The sequence below is a fragment of the Vicugna pacos genome, chromosome 16, assembly GCF_048564905.1.
Source record: "Vicugna pacos chromosome 16, VicPac4, whole genome shotgun sequence".
NCBI classification, from domain to species: Eukaryota; Metazoa; Chordata; class Mammalia; order Artiodactyla; family Camelidae; genus Vicugna; species Vicugna pacos.
The window spans coordinates 53,030,871-53,046,247 of record NC_133002.1 but is presented as its reverse complement, the minus strand read 5'-3'; the positions used below and the strand labels follow the sequence as shown (position 1 = coordinate 53,046,247).

Here is a 15,377-nt window from a genome sequence, read left to right as displayed (position 1 = left end):
GATGCTTTAAGCCTTGAGAGAGAAATGCAAAGAAGTAATGGGGATCTATCCTGTGCCTCTTCTGACAGGGCTGTAATCTCATTGAGAGGCACACAAGTTACAGCAAGTGGAGGTAATGCAGGCTGTCCCCTCTGGACTAGGGTTCACACATGGTTCAGCCATTGGGAACCTTATGAGAGCCCCTCCTCAACTCTATACCTCCCTCTAAATCACACTGATCACACTGATCATTTGAAAACAACTTTATTTTCTATTAAAATGTACACTAGGGAGAAAGTTCCATATTAGCAATGATTTTTTTTAATGATTCCTAGTACTATAATTTCTATAGCCTCTTTTTTCGTGGTTTATTTAAACATGTACTTCTTAATATTGTTATTGATTTTTGGCTTTTAAAAGCCATTTTATTTAGGTATAATTACATACCATAAAACACACGTGTTAATATACAGTGAGTTTTGAAAAACATAAACACCTGTGTAACCACAATTACAACATAGAACACTGCCTTCACTCCAAAAAGTCTTCCATCTCTGCCCTCAGCCCCAGACAACCTCTAAACTGCTTTTGTTAACTATTGACTAGTTTTATCTGCCATGGAATTTCAAACAGAATCATATACTACTTATCTTCTTTTGTGCATCCTAATGTTTCTGAGTGACAGCCACATTGTTACATCTATAACTAGCTACTGTTTCTTTTTATTGCTGAGGCAGTACTCCCCTGAATGGATATACCACCATTTCTTTACCTACTCACTATCCGATGAGCATCTGAATTTTTCCCAGTTTTTTTGGGGGTATTATAAATAAAACTGCAATAAACATTTCTGTATTATTCTTTTTGTGGATGTATGTTTTTATTTCTTTTATGTACATACCTAGGGATGAAATTTCTGGAACATAGGGTAAAGGTATAAACTTTAGGAGAAGCTGCCCGACTTTTTTTCTAACGTGTTTCTGCAAATTTACATTCCTAGCAGTAATAAATTAGGTTCTAGATTCTCCACATCCTCACCAAGACTTGCTGCTGTTAGCCCTTTTAATTTTAGCCATCCTAGTAGTTTTAATTTGCATTTATCTTATGATGGATGAAGCTCAGTCTCACTTCATTGCCCTTTTTGCCATTAAAATACCTTCTTTTGTGACATGTTCATTCAAATCTTTTGTCCATTTTTATTGGGTTATTATCCTTTTACCACTAGTCTGTAAGAGTTCTTTATTCTTGACACAAATCATTTGTAATACATATGTATTGGAAATATTTTCTCTGAATCTATAGCTTGTCTTGCCTCTTCATTTTGAGTGTCTTTTTAATTAAAAGTTTTACATTTTGATGGAGTCCAATATATTAATTTTTTTGACTCGTGCCTTTTTGTATCTTATCTAATAAATGTTTGCTTACCCTACAGCCATGAAAATTTTCTCCCATGAGTTCTTTTAGAACTTTTATAGTTTTAGCTTTTATCTATTTCAAATTAATTTTTGTGTATGATGTGATATACAAGTTGAAGTTCACTTTTTGCATGTGGATATTCCAGCACCATTTGTTGTTATTGATTTTTAACTTAATTGAATTTTGTTTAGAAATCAAACACTGTATGGTTAGCATTACTGAAATTTGACAAGACTTCCTATTTTTTTCCACATATAGTCAACTTTTACTGTGTGCTTGAAATAAATGTGTATTTTCTTTTAGTTGTTGGCTGTAATGTTCTTTACATGTCCTTAGATCAAATCTATTGATTGTATTATTCAAATTTTGTATATTGTTGTTGGGTTTTTAATCTACATATTTTATCAGTTACTGAGATGGTGATAAAATCTTCCAAAACAACTGTGGTTCTATCCATTTTTGCCTTGTATACCTTGATGCCATACTATTAGATGCATACAAATTTAGAAATCCTACATCTTCTTGGCGAATTGAACTTTCTCTCATTATGAAGTACCCACTTTATCTCTACCAATATTCTTGCCATAAAATCAGCATCTTTTAATCTCTACATAGCTATACCAAATTTCTTTGGGTTTAGAGTTTGCTTGGTATATATATTTTTTCACTCTTTTACTTTAACCTTTCCGTATTCTTGTGGCTTTGCTATAAAGAGATAATTAAAGTTAAATTAGATCACGTGTCTTTCGTAACCAGCATGTAGACGGGCTTCTTTAATTCTCAGTTAACAGTCTGTGTCTTTTAAATGGAGTATATGGTTCCATTTACATTTAGTGTAAACACTATTATATCTAGATCGTTGTAGTAGTTTGCTGTGTCTGCCAAAACAAAACACCACACGTTGGAAGGTTTAAAGAACAGAAGCTCATTTTCTCACAGTTCTAGAAGCTAGAGATCCAAGCTCAAGGTTTCAGAGAGACTGAATTCTTCTGAGGCCTCTCTCCTTGGCTTGTAGACAGTCATCTTCTCCCTCTGACCTCATGTGGCCTTTCCTCTGTATGTACCTCAGTCCTAAGTTCTTCTCATAAGGAGATCAATTATATTGGATTAGGGGTCACTGTAATAACCTCATTTAGCCTTAATAACCTCTTTAAAGGCCCAATCGCCAAATCCAGTCACATTCTTAGGTATTGGAGGTAGAACTTCAACCCATTAATTTTTCAGAGAAACAGTTCAGCCCATAACATTAGATACACTGTCAACTAGATAAAATGACCATCTACTGTATTTGTTTCATCTGTTCTTTGGTCCTTTTTTGTGTTTTCTTTGTTTTGGATTAAACTTTTTTTTTTATTATTCCACCTTTTCTCTATTAGCACAGAGGTTGTACATGCATTTACCATTCTTTTAATGCTACTCAGAAATTACAATATGCACCTTGACTTATCAAAGCATGATGCTAACTGATGGCTTTACCCCCTTCTGGGCAATGCAGAGACCTTAGAATACTTGAACTCCATTTACCCCCTTCCTACTTAATGCTCCTATTGTTCTTTATTTGAATTCTAAATCTGTTTCAAGACCCCGCAGTGCATTGTTACTATTGCCTATCGAATCAATATTATTAAAATTTATTCACATCTTTGCCCAGAAGCAAAATTCCCTGCTTCATTCTCCTCTTACGCTATTCTTCTGCAACTTATAGAAACAGATATGGTTATCTTCTAGTGAGATGGGTAGAAGCAGGACTAAAATTCCAAACTCTTCCCTTGGAAAGAGGTAGCGTGTTATCCTACTACACAGAGATAGAGCTTGTGCCATGCCAGATGATACTGGTTACTGTCTGGGATGTTTTATTGAAGAGCGGGCTAGAAGGAAAAAAGCAAAGGTGGCAATAAGGATGAAGGGAACATTCAAGAAGTGAAAGAGAGTCTGTAGATGGAAAGAGGGGCTCCGTGGAGACATCCTAAGAGGATTAGCTGGGTGACATAATAGCAACCAATCTGAGTTGGAACTCAGAGGCTGGGAGATGTTTGTCATTCCAAAGCTTAGGTTCCCGGATAAAAGGAGTCCATAAAGTTGGAGCAGAGGCCCAGAAATCATGCTCATGACAGCAGACAGAGACTCCTCCATATGTATGAAGTCTCCAATGATGAGACTCAGCTTAGAGCACTGTGAATTTTATCAGTCCTTGCTCATGGGCTTGTGAAAACCTGTCTAGAGCTTTGCAGCTTATGAATATCCAGCTTCAATTACTTAAATGAGCGGTGTGTTTAGGGTGAAAACTTCCTTTCCTTTGCCAACTCCAAATCATATGTCCTGCTTTTTGGATACAGTCCGTCATGATGTTGACAGGTACAGCCCAACATAGTCTTCTCACTACAAGCATTTGGAAATATTTTACAATTAGCCATGCTTCAAATCTTGTATATTAAAACCAGGGCCTTAGGTTTGCTAAATTAACACGCTCCAAAAAAGTATGTTAGAGCCAGAATTTCCACGGTGAAAGAAAGGCCAGCGAGTCTACATCAGATGCTTTGCCTGCTTTCAGACCTTAAACATAGTTAAATTAAAGTCTTAGTGCCTCTTGGGTTTTTTCCATCTTCACAAACAAGGACTAAACAAAAGACTCCTTGATGATAACTACAAAGGGGGAAGTTTTCAGAAAACCAACCCTATTTGTATGATGATTATTATATGTTAACGTTTATTCTGTGTTTGCCAAAGGCCAGGCATTCATTGTCCCAAACTCTTAGCATGCATAATATCTCATTCAAACATTTAAATAGTCCTAACTCATACAGCATCCCTTGGCATCCCTGGGTGATCCAAGAGCCCTCGTGGGTACCAAAATCCACGGACACTCAAGTTCCTCATATAAAATGCCTGCCCTACAGTGAATACAGTCAGCCCTCAGCATCCTCTGGGTTTCACATCAGCAGATTCAACCAACCTCAGACAGAAATTTCGTGGTTGAAAATCCTCAGTGGGTTGAATCTGCAGATGCGAAATCCGCTGGTACAGAAGGCTGACTGTACTCACGTTACCCCCGTTTTAAAAACTGGCGAGGTTGAGTAGCTTGCCCCAGGCCAACCAGGTAGGCAGTGTCGGAGCCAGAAATCACAGGTGGGCTTTCTCACTCCGAAGCTGATGTCCTTAACGTCCACCCAGTTAGAGCACACAGTACAGCGAACTTGCCACCAGTATTGTCTCAATTAATTGAATTGAATTAATTAGCTTATCTCACCTCTCTACAAACGCACATAGGTTGGGCCAAGTCACATTTTCGAAAGCAAAACCCAGCAAAGTTCTCAGGTGGGTTCTATTACTCTCCTTCCTCCTCGGGCTCTGGATTTCCCACCTCTCCGGATCCCAAACTTCTTTGGCAGACATGGGGTGAACTTGAAGAAAGAAGGACAAATGTGAAGGCGAGCTTTTAGGAGAGTTACAGGATCATTAAAATATGTACTGGGTGAGAAAAGCATCAAAACGCACTGAGATCTACACAAATCACAGGGCAGTTCATCTAGGGCCTTACATTCTATAGCAAGGTAATATATTTCAAATCCTATGAGCTTCTGTTCTCTCTTTTTTGGCCCTTCTTCTGTTTTTAACAGCTAAGCTATTTTATGCTTATTGGTTCAGGGGATGATGTAAAGAAGGAAGCAGAGGCGAAAAAATAATATTTTCCTGGCTCTAATGTTTTAAAAGCCTAGGATGTTAAGGGCCTGGAAAGGACTCTCAGCTTAGGCAAAATATTTCTTGGAAAACATCTTGAGTGAGAGTAGAGCCAGGGAGAACCATACAAACAGGGACAAGGAGGTTTCTAAGGTGGCACGCTTGGGCCAATGAGGGAGGACAAAATTGGGTGGCAGGTGTCTCACCTAAGGCCCTTATAACCGATTACATTAAAGCTATGGGACATCTAGCTCCCCCTGGTTTAAATATAATCCTAGAGCAGGAGGAAAAAAAAAACCCAAATTCACTGAGATGAGATGTTTTCCACCCTCGTGAAATAAGCGTTTGAAATAGATGTTAGATTGAATTTCAAAAATACACTGTCATTTGTGTTTCTTGCACACTCAGGCTTCTGGGCTAATCTTCACACCTATGACCATGTGCACAACTGACTGCAAACCGGGAGAGCCTTCCTGGCAGACTCGCATCTCAAAGGGCATCTCGGGAAAGGATCGACAGGAAGAGGTTACAGGCCACAAGTTTGGGAAATTTCTGGACAGCAAAAGGGACAGGCCTTGCTTTACTGCCAAGTCAGCTCATATGAAAGGACAGCTTGTCTCTTTATAGACGTCCCAGAGCAGGGACGTCAAACAGTTTCGAAACAGTTCTTAGGGAAGGGCCAAAATGTTGCATAAAGTTGAAAACCAATTTTGCAGCCCAAGGCCCAAAACTAATACTGAATCCTCTCCCAGGGTCTTAGAAACTCTGTCTCCCTGGAAAGGGAAGCCTGCACCTTTGTGCTCTGTGGACCTGATGCCTTCCTCTTTGAGAGGAGCTAGAAGTGCTTCGTTTTCAGCCAGCAGACAAAGGAAGGGAGGAGTCCCTAGACACATACGTGCTGCATCAGCTTCCCTTCCAATCGCCAAATATCCTGTCCCACGGACGTGAGTTTGTACCGAACCTCATGCATAGTTTTAACTCAGTTGATGCCTCGGAGACAGTACGAGTGGAGGAAGGACAAGAGAGGTGCCTCCTGCCATAAAGAAAGGTTCTTGGTCTTTATATTCAAAGTGTGGTCCAAGGATCTGCGGGAGCAGCATCACCTGGGAGCTTGTTAGAGATGGATCTTGGGCGTCCATCTCAGCGCGGCGCACAGAGGATTTTTAGGGCCATGAAAATACTCTGTATGATACTATAATGATGGGTATATGTCATTATACATTTGTCCAAACCCACAGAATGTGCATCATCCAGGGGGAGAATGAAAGGGTAAACTATGGCTCTCAGGTGATTGTATGTTAATCTAGGTTCATCCACCGTAACAAGCACACTGCCTGAGTGAGTGATGGGGTGGAGGCTATCTATGCATGTGTGGGACCAGGAGGTATATGGGAAATATCTGTACCTTCCTCTCTATTTTGCTTTAAACCTAAATATCTCTCTAAAAAAAAAATAGCAAGTACTTTTTAAAAATGAGGCCCCCAGCTGCTCTGGGAGGAAGGACTCCTCATGGTGGGAGTTGTGTGAAATCCTGGAAGAAGCACAGAGGCGGGTACAGGCCCTGGAGTGAGTCTGTCTGAGTTCAAATCCTGCCCTCTTTATTGTTAGTTCTACAGCCTCAGTGTCCTATTCTGTAAAATGGGGAAAATGATGACAATAATGGAATTCAGTTTCCAGGGTTGTTGCAAGGGTTAGATGAAACAAGACACACAGAGCATTTAGGAAAGCACCCAGCATAGTGAGAACACCATAAACGTTCCCTTTCAGTATTTTTAAGAGGAAGTGCTTTGTCCTTTAGACACCCAACAAAAGTGCTGAAACCTCGGTGGTTCTTTCCCTGCGCTTCCTTTTCCGCTGCAGAAGGCACAGCGAGGGATTTTTAACTACCCGTGACGGTCCGTGCTCAGCGTGGACAGTGTAGCCAGTTCTAGGAAGGTATGGCATACATTGTTGTTTCTCAAACTTTATTCATTCTAGAAACATCTTCACTCTTTTTTTTAAACCATTTCCATATACAACCCTATGTATTATTTTTACATATATCAATTTACAATGAATTTGGTTTTCTTAGGAGCCACAACCTAAACAGTAAATAGGACCTATGAAATCAGTAGTTTGATGTGCAGGTCGTTTTGGGTTTTTTTTCCCCTAACCCACGTTAAAGTGAAACCCTAAGGATGGAAATAAAAACATTCGCGCGTGCATAACAATGTTACTTAGAACTCCAGGAAGTCTCTTCCTTCCTACATTAGCATTTTATTAGCTCTCAGCTGCCGTTCTAAGTGTTTTGACATTAAATCTCTCCACCCAAGTGATTTGAGCAAAACCTTTTGGCTTCCAGCTCATCCAGCTCAGCTGGGGACCAGAATCACCAATCGATTCGCCCAAGATGAGCCAGCCAGCGCAGGGCAGAAAGATCAGATCTCAGCCGCCCTGAAATACAGAAGGGGTGAGCGTCCTTTCTCTCCCCAAAAGCACCAAGGCAACAGTTGGGTCCACACCCCTACTCCCAGCCTCCCTGCTGGGTGACTTTCGTCTTCTTCCTGTGAGTATCTGGAGCCTCCCTCCTTTCACATCAGTGGAACTGGTGGGTTCGTACTCCAGAGCTAGAAATAATTATTTCTAAATGTCAGGACTTTCATCTTGCAGTTTGCCAGCGTCCGAGCGGCTCGCTTTCTTTCAGAGTCACTCATCAAGTCTTTTTTTTTTTTCCCCACATAACCAAAGCAACGGGTTGCTTTGCCTGTCACCCGACTTGTCTTAAGGCATATTTCAAAGGCTGAGCCTCCTGGGCCAGATTCCATTCTCCTAAAACAGTGAAACTACTACAAAAGGAATGCGTGAGCAAGCTCTCATGAGTGACCGCCTCCAGCCCAATTATTTCTTTTCCATGTTTTTTTTCTCTATGAATTACCCAGCGAGAGTCTGGTGATTCGACAAGGTTAATTAATGTATGAGGAGGGAGAACAAATTAGCTGTGTCTCTCTGCTCTGCTTTACAGCAGGCGTGACAATGCTCTCGGACATTGTATTAGCAACATTCAGTTCAATCCAGTTAGTTTTTTTCGAGGGTTCCAGGCAAGCCACAGGTGCTAACGGCTTCCAGGGTGACAAGACTTAGATGTGGCATCCTTCAGTCCTCACACAACCGAGGGATGTGTCTTTTCCACAGGGTCACAAACCAAAAAGATTTCAACTTGTATTTATCTAAATCACGTGTTCTTGGTAGGGGCAAAAATCAGTTCTTGAAAGTGAAAATATTTTGGCTATGACAATGGTGTGTGACCCTCCAAAGCTCAACTCTACCCAACAAAATCGTATTGCCTAGATTCTGATGTCTCCCAAGGGGAGAATTTTAATTTTAACAAATTTAGTCATTTAAGTTTAATTTAATTTTTATTAGGGTCAATGATAATGAACAACAACCAAAAAAGGTTATGAAACACTGAACTAAGCAAAACTATATTTCAAATATCCTTCTTTGACTTAGAAATTCTGCTTCTATTATCTCTCCTAAAGAAAGGATTCCCCAAAGAAGCAAGTATACAAAGTTCCTGATGGCACTTTTTTTCTCTTTTACTAGAGAAAAACTTAAATGTCCATCAGTTGGAAATAGTTAAACAAACCAAAGTGCATCTGAATTACGAGATTCTGTGTATCAGTTAAAAAGAAGGAAGGAAGTCTAGATAGAGAGAACCACATCATATTATTGGGTGGGAAAGGCGATCTGCAGAACATAAATGCATCATCACATTTATATTAAAACAAAAACACAAGATCGACTTGTTTTTATATGCATATATTAAATACATAAGTGCAAAAGAAAAAGAATGGTAGGATACACGCCATAGTGATGAACCCAAAACACCTCTGGGAAGAGGAATGGGTCTGATGGTCGAGGGGTGGTTGAAGAGTTCCACGGGCTGTTTATTTATCTCTTCCATTGTGCTTTGGTTTTGCATTTTTCACAAGGACGAGTCATAACTAACTTGTAGAAATAAGAATAATAGATACAAATAGTTATAAAAAATAAACTCTACCTCAGCCACCTGACTACTGTCCTGAAGGAAAGAGCAGTCACTTTATTTTTTTTTTCAGGCAAAATAGATTTTATTTTTTTAACATTTTTTATTGATTTATAATCACTTTACAATGTTGTGTCAAATTCCAGTGTTCAGCACAATTTTTCAGTCATTCATGGACATATACATACTCATTGTCACATTTTTTTCTCTGTGATTTATCATAACATTTTGTGTATATTTCCCTGTGCTATACAGTGTAATCTTGTTTATCTATTCTACAATTTTGAAATCCCAGTCTATCCCTTCCCATCCTCTACCCCCCTGGTAACCACAAGTCTGTATTCTCTGTCCATGAGTCTATTTCTGTCCTGTATTTATGCTTTGTTTTTGTTTGTTTGTTTGTTTTTGTTTTTTAGATTCCACATATGAGCGATCTCATATGGTATTTTTCTTTCTCTTTCTGGCTTACTTCACTTAGAATGACATTCTCCAGGAGCATCCATGTTGCTGCAAATGGTGTTATGTTGTCGGTTTTTATGGCTGAGTAGTATTCCATTGTATAAATATACCACCTCTTCTTTATCCAGTCACCTGTTGATGGACATTTAGGCTGTTTCCATGTTTTGGCTATTGTAAATAGTGCTGCTATGAACATTGGGGTGCAGGTGTCATCCTGAAGTAGATTTCCTTCTGGGTACAAGCCCAGGAGTGGGATTCCTGGGTCATATGGTAAGTCTATTCCTAGTCTTTTGAGGAATCTCCACACTGTTTTCCATAGTGGCTGCACCAAACTGCATTCCCACCAGCAGTGTAGGAGGGTTCCCCTTTCTCCACAGCCTCTCCAGCATTTGTAATTTTTGGATTTTTGAATGACAGCCATTCTGACTGGTGTGAGATGATACCTCATTGTAGTTTTGATTTGCATTTCTCTGATAATTAGTGATATTGAACATTTTTTCATGTGCTTTTTGATCATTTGTATGTCTTCCTTGGAGAATTGCTTGTTTAGGTCTTCTGCCCATTTTTGGATTGGGTTGTTTATTTTTTTCTTATTGAGTCGTATGAGCTGCTTATATATTTTGGAGATCAAACCTTTGTCGGTTTCACTTGCAAAAATTTTCTCCCATTCCGTAGGTTTTCTTCTTGTTTTATTTCTGGTTTCCTTTGCTCTGCAGAAGCTTGTAAGTTTCATTAGGTCCCATTTGTTTATTCTTGCTTTTATTTCTTCTAGGAGAAAATTTTTGAAATGTATGTCAGATAATGTTTTGCCTATGTTTTCCTCTAGGAGGTTTATTGTATCTTGTCTTATGTTTAAGTCTTTAATCCATTTTGAGTTGATTTTTGTATATGGTGTAAGGGTGTGTTCTTGCTTCATTGTTTTACATGCTGCTGTCCAGTTTTCCCAACACCATTTGCTGAAGAGACTGTCTTTATTCCATTGTATATTCTTGCCTCCTTTGTCGAAGATTGGTTGACCAAAAGTTTGTGGGTTCGTTTCTGGGCTCTCTATTCTGTTCCATTGGTCTATATGTCTGTTTTGGTACCAATACCATGCTGTCTTGATGACTGTAGCTCTATAGTACTGTCTGAAGTCTGGGAGAGTTATTCCTCCAGCCTCTTTCTTTCTCTTCAGTAATGCTTTGGCAATTCTAGGTCTTTGATGGTTCCGTATAAATTTTATTATGATTTGTTCTAGTTCTGTGAAATATGTCCTGGGTAATTGGATAGGGATTGCATTAAATCTGTAGATTGCCTTGGGCAGTGTGACCATTTTAACAATATTGATTCTTCCAATCCAAGAGCATGGGATATCTTTCCATTAGCAGTCACTTTATTGTTAATAAAACTGGAAATCAAAAGCCTGCGTGCTCCAGTGGGATTAAAGTTTTTATCTTTCTAAAATATCAAATTATAGAAAAACGACAAAAAGTTACGCCGAGTCTTTGGGGGAAAAAAATCTACTAAGGTTTGAAGTAATAGAAGAAATCAAAAAGTAAAGAGATTGATTTTACTACATAAAAAGGAAACAGTGGTAACCGTATTTCCAGAGGGTGTTCTGGCAACGAGTATCAAAGTGTAAATGAGCAAACCTTTTAACCAGAGGTCACAATCCTAGGAATCACACAAGGATGTTTACAGATGCATGCATTACAATAGAGAAAGATCAGAAATCACTTAAAAGTCTGTTAATAGAGGATCGATTAAGCAAAATATGGCAAATACATACAAAGGAACACTTCGCATTCATTCCCAGTAATGGTTTATTATTTATTGACACGGAAAGAGGTCGGCGAGACACTACTGTATTTTAAAAAGTAGGTTATAGAAAAACACAAAAAGGATGATCTTATTTACATAAGTATTTACAGCCACTCTGGCTGTTGGCAAGAGGACTCGGTTCCTCACCATGTGTCCCCCCACCCCATCCCCCGCGTAGGACTGCTGGAGTGTCTTCAGCGATATAGTGGCTGCTTTCTCCGGAGTGAGTGACCTGGGACTGCAAGATGGATGTGGCAAGGTCTGAATGACCAAGCCTCAGGGGCCACGCTCTCTCATTTCTGCTCTACCCTATTATTCACATATGTCAGTTCGACTCAGTATGGCAGCCATGAAACCTGCAAAAGGCATGAAAACCAGGAGGCAGGAATCACTGGGAAGCCTTTTGAAGGCTGGCTCCCACCTGTATATATTGTTCTAAGTTTTTGTAAATTTTGTTGAGGCAAAATGGGACAAAAATAAGTAGGTAAAGGCTATGGCATTGTGCCAAGAGTTTGACATATATTATTGTTTTTCATCAAATCTAAAACACCATCAACTCAAGGACACACCACTGTTTACTACGCCACTTAAAAGTAAATTAAACACTGCCCGTAAAACTGTGACGCTTTGAATTTTTATTGTCTGCTTATTGAAGGAGCTGCTTTAGATTGAAGGGTAGTGATTTTCACCATATATCCCTTGTGTGTCTTAATGAGAAAGAAAATATAAGAGAAATAAAACATTCAGAGTCTGAATGTTCTAAATCACTTTTCAAATCAGAGTCATCAACGTCCACATTTCTCCGCACAAAAGCATCCCTCAGGCGACCAATGATTCTCCTCTGGGATTTTCTTTTAACACTGACACCCGTTCTGCAACTTTTGATGTTGGTGCTTTCTTGATCTTGCTACATTCAATCACACCAACTCCTCATTGCTTTGAAATTTCTTTCATCTAGTCTGTACAATTTCACAATTTCTCCTGCCTTCAGTTGCATAGCTTGGCATGGGATAAAAAAAAAATCCTCCTGCGTGTATTTCCAAAAAATAAAAATAAATTTTAAAAAAACCAGAGCTTTCTCTACTCACGAATCCCTTTCTTAGGTCTCATGAAACAGTCATTGTTTTGCAAGAAAAAACGTGGAGCTGTGGTCACTTCTCCAATGATGAATGCTTGCTTCACAGATACCAAATTTATGCTCCATCTCTCTGGCAGTCATTGCAAGGTGCATAGTTGATTTCAGAGATGTTAAAATATGAACGATATGCATCCTAGAATTAATGACCTGTAGTGTCCTATTTGAGCTTCCCAACAGCCCTGCGAAATAGTTACTGTTTTACAGATGAAGATCCTAAAATGCAACTAGATAGAAGAGCTTGACCAAGGTCACATGATCAGTGAGCCCAAACAGGTACTCAGCTTCAGCTTCTGACCCTATAACCAGAGCATCTGACCTCTGCACGGCTTCTCCAGTCAGCAGAGCCACCTTCCTCCCTCGCATTTCATCAACATTGTCATCACCATTACTCTTGTCATCATCATCATCATCATCATCATCTTCTCTGTCATTGTCACCATAATCACCATCGCTGTCATCATCATCACAGCTAATATTTACTGAGCACATATTTACTATGTGCTAGGCTCTGTGCTATGGTTTATATGGTTTGCCTCATAACGACCCTACAGACAGGCTTTATTACAACCTCATTCTACGAGCACTGATAGTAAGATTCAACAGAGATCCAGTAACTTGTTCAAAATTATTCCGCGGAGGCCTGAATTCAAAACCTGGCCATCTGACTAGAGATACCACACTCTTTAACTATTACAGAATTAAGTCTAGGACACAACAAACTGTAGGCACTCAATAAAAGATACACGTATTTGTGCCTATCCCAGTGACCAGTATGCAGAAAATAAACAAATTGGGAGTTCGAGATTTGCAGATACTAACATATATATATATATATTTTATATATAAAATAAATAACAAGTTCATTCTGTATAGCACAGGGAACTATATTCAGTATCTTGTAATAACTTATGTTGAAAAAGAATATGAAAATGAATATATGTATGTTCATGTATGACAGAAGCATTGTGCTGTACACCAGAAATTGTCACAACATTGTAAGCTGACTCTACTTCAATAAAATATATATATATATACAAAAAAAAACCCCAGCAATAAGAGCAGCTAACTTTTAACTGAGCCATTACTACGTGCCAGGCATTATGCTAAGTGCTTCTCACAGTTTTTTTCTTTTACTCTCCACATCAGCCCTAGGAGGCAGGCACTGTCTTATCCTCATCTTACAGGTGAGGAAATTGAGAACTGGAGAAATTAAGAATGCAGCCAAGGGTGACATGTTACAGACATGACAGGCCAGCCAAGAAACAAGCACCACTCGGAGGGTTGGAGTACTCAGATTTACGCCGGCGGGCTCAGAGGGGCTTCTACTCCAAAGCTCTGAGCACCTCCAAGAAGTGCGCATGAGGTTTTATAGGGTTAATTACAAGCTTGGGGTATTCGGCCAATAGGCATGGAACAGCTTTAGCAGAATCATTATCACAAAAGTAGAGGCAGAGAGGCAGCAAACCAGCATTTCAAGACCAGATATGTCTCTCTGAAAATCCAGCTGGCTAGCAAAAAACATGAGCAGGGAATCAGCAAACCGACACTTACTAACTTAGATTTACAAATTAGCCCAGCAGAACTCAGGTCAGTAACCTGACACTTGCTGCACTTAGATTTACAGGTAGGCCCTGCCCGGCTTTTCCTTCACAATACAACCAGTTGGTGACTCAGCAATCATTGAAGCCCAAGAGCCCTGATTCAAAAGCCCATGTTCTCAAGTAGTACACAGTAACGTCTCTTACGAGGAGCACTGTGAGTGAACGTGTTTCCATTGATCCACTCCACAGATATTGCCTGAGCACATACCACGCGCTGCGTGTTATGCCGAGTGCGATGGAAACGGTAAAGAATAAGAGAAAGGTAGATCAGCCTTCGTGGAAATTACAATCTGGATGAAAAGCCACCACAAATGAGAACTCTGAAGAACGAAGAGAAAGAACGCCCACATTTACATCCTACCCTTCCCAAAACTCTACTAAGATAATGAAATTACAGTGATGATAACGAACACGCATCAAGATGTGTCAACACAGATATGAATGTTCCGCAGGGAAGATAACATTAAAGTGTAATAGGGAAGAACAAATCTGACTCCATATTGGCTCTGTTTCTTTTTCTTTAACCTTTGGATTCTGTTGCTTTTACTATAAATTTATCACTAAAAGGGTGTTGCCTGTAGCCGGAAATTTACAGGATAGCTTGTTTTCAAGGCTCTGACCTTGAAAGGTATAACACACCTCCATTCATATAGAGATAAAAAGTTGCAGAGCAGAGAATAACATTTGTCTTGTTGGAGCTTTACAGGAGCATCGTGACCTGACCTACCCAGACAGCTGCAAGACCAAAGGATTCCAACACCACACCCGCTCCCCTTTTTCGTATAAAAGGAGCCTGAATTCTGACTTGGGTGAGATGGTTCTTTGGGACACTGGTCCATCATCTTCTTGGTCTGTTGACTTTTGGGATAAAGTTGCTATTCTTTGCCTTAAAAACTCATCTTTCGATTTATTGGCCTGTCATGTGGCAATCAGTACAAGGCTGGACTTGGCAACAAAACCTTATAACAACCTGTTTTACAGATGAAAAATCTGAGGCATAGAGAGGTCAAGTGGCTTCTCCAAAGTTGTACAATTCGTTTGCGGCAGAGCAAGTGTAGGAATCTAGAGCCAGGGCTTTGATGCACCTCTTTCCACAGTAAAGGAAGGAAAACATAAATTCTCAAGGGCAGAGGCTTCAGGAGAAGGGGTATCCAGGACTGGGAGAGATCAACAGAATTTTAAAGACTGGAAGACAGGGCAGGAGGAATAACTTACTTAGCAGAACAGAGAACACCATGGATAAAAGCAGAGGACTGAGAACAGAGCTGCTTCTCCCCAACGC

At 39.7% G+C, this 15,377-nt stretch overlaps 2 long non-coding RNA genes across 2 annotated transcripts in view; one reads left to right on the top strand and one right to left on the bottom strand.

Annotated features, from left to right (window-relative positions):
* Window positions 1-15,377, bottom strand: part of LOC140686186 (uncharacterized) — a 113,622-nt gene that overhangs the window by 76,148 nt on the left and 22,097 nt on the right. The gene's annotated exons all lie outside the window — the stretch shown is intronic.
* LOC116283701 (uncharacterized) lies at window positions 5,512-14,577 on the top strand. Its single transcript, XR_012059800.1, has 3 exons — window positions 5,512-5,598; window positions 6,872-7,008; window positions 14,285-14,577. It is a non-coding gene; the product is annotated as an uncharacterized lncRNA (long non-coding RNA).